The sequence below is a fragment of the Fragaria vesca genome, linkage group LG3 (genome assembly GCF_000184155.1).
Source record: "Fragaria vesca subsp. vesca linkage group LG3, FraVesHawaii_1.0, whole genome shotgun sequence".
Lineage (NCBI taxonomy): Eukaryota > Viridiplantae > Streptophyta > Magnoliopsida > Rosales > Rosaceae > Fragaria > Fragaria vesca.
In genome coordinates, this window is record NC_020493.1 from 25775297 (window position 1) to 25776798 (window position 1502).

Genomic DNA, 1502 nt, shown 5'->3' on the forward strand with positions numbered 1-1502 from the left:
CCTATGGAAATGATATTGTTAATTTTTCTTAACTGTTAAAGTGCGCTTATAGTTGTCTATGGTCTTATGCTTATGTTCTTTTTCTATATGCGTTACTTCAGGGACAAGCTGTTGTTGCTTGAAAAGAAGTGTTTAAAAGTGGTCTGCGTCACAGGTATATCCAATTCATAGACTGCAATTTACATGCCTTCTGTGTGAGCCCTGCATTTCATATATTATTTGGAAATGTGAGCGAAGGTATACTATTTGCAGATTTACAAAGAAGTTGTTATTCTCATTTACTCAAAGTGATAGTTTTAGAAGTTGTAGAAAAGAAAATAAATAATGACTTCTAATATTTTTAGGCTCTATATCAGATTTTACCAGCGTGAGGGAACTAAGTCAAAGAAGGTGCAAAATTGATCGTCATAAAATTTTGGTAACCACATGCGTTGCTGATTGTAATCTGATGTATAGGTAAAAACAAGAAAAAAAGAAAAAGAAAAAAAGCAGCCGACATGGATGCTCTTTACCTTGGAGGAACTTACAGCAACAAGCAACTTCAATTATGACAGCAAATTTAGGGAATATTGGAGTTGGGAGTGTCTACAGGGTCAGTTTTGGGATAGAGAACAAGTAGTTTATCAATATGTTTTAGCTTCTTTTTTTTGTCAACCCAATATGAGATTTGTTGGTTACTCGGTAAATTTTAACAGCACATTAATTTGATCTGATCTGATGTATATGCAGGCACTACTGATGACCAAGAATTTGCAGCAGCAGCAAAGATGAGTATTGTTAGAACTCTGGTTTTTTTTTTTTTTTATTAATCTGATTTAAGTTCCAATTTTGCTTATATAAAGTTTGTGTTAGTCTAATAAAGACTTCAATTAGATATAAGTATTGTTGTGAGCTCAATTAAGAACAAATACAGTACTAATCTGAAGTGCAATGTGCATTGGTTATAATTTGGGTGTTTGCTGTGGGAAGGTTCTGAATATAGAGAGCTGGTATTAATTGGATTAATGGGACTGACTAGATATGAAAACTGATGCTTGGAAAGTGAGTTTTAGGTTTGATATACATGATGTTGCATCTATATGGATAGCTTGATTTTATCCCAACTGTGAAATTTTTGATGGAAATCGTGATGTAAACTTTTAGGCTAATGTAAGGGTGCTTTTAGGGTAATGTAAACTTTTCTTTTCAGTTTTGTTGGAAATCGTCCAACAGAGAGAGGTAGATATGAATGTACAAAGTGGTATGACTACTCAACTTCCATGTATGCATCTGTTAATTCAAAAGTGAGAAGCTATTGCATGCCTTACACGGTTGAAAAGAGCAGGTAATGATGTAGTATCGAAGTTTGATAGATTTGTGGACATGCAACCAAAATGTTGGTTTCTGAAGTTATAGAAAAGAAAAAATGATAGTCGGTTTTCCACTGTTCATGTATTTTATGCATATGGCCACAGTTCCAATTGTAGAAGTTCATGTATGTATGTTTACCTTTTACTATATAT

The 1502-nt window shown here is 33.4% G+C and overlaps 1 pseudogene across 1 annotated transcript in view; it reads left to right on the forward strand.

The window, feature by feature from the left end:
- Positions 1 to 1502, forward strand: part of LOC101295032 — a 17805-nt pseudogene that overhangs the window by 5597 nt on the left and 10706 nt on the right. The window contains exons 2-3 of the transcript XR_184398.1: positions 102 to 154; positions 730 to 788. The product of XR_184398.1 is annotated as a serine/threonine-protein kinase akt-1-like (transcript). The remainder of the gene's footprint in view (positions 1 to 101; positions 155 to 729; positions 789 to 1502) is intronic.